The sequence below is a fragment of the Penaeus monodon genome, chromosome 19 (genome assembly GCF_015228065.2).
Source record: "Penaeus monodon isolate SGIC_2016 chromosome 19, NSTDA_Pmon_1, whole genome shotgun sequence".
NCBI classification, from domain to species: Eukaryota; Metazoa; Arthropoda; class Malacostraca; order Decapoda; family Penaeidae; genus Penaeus; species Penaeus monodon.
In genome coordinates, this window is record NC_051404.1 from 1,567,027 (window position 1) to 1,567,319 (window position 293).

Genomic DNA, 293 nt, shown 5'->3' on the forward strand with positions numbered 1-293 from the left:
CAGACACCGTGCGTATCACAGCCAGAACTGCAACCTGTCGTGTTCGGTGATCGGCGAATGAGCGAAAATGCTTCGAAATTCAATATCAGTTTATTGTTGGTGAAAAGAACTTTTATCTTAATAGAAAAAAAATCTAGTTTCCTTTTTTGGGGGGCAAAGTAGCAGCTCTAAGTGTGGGTCGTTAATACAGGAGTTAAAGGTATAAATAAGAGGTGTTAATTGCACATTTGGACGAGGAATCTGGGAAAGTAAGTGGTCGCTATGACGACGGCGATTTTCACCTTCAGACTCCC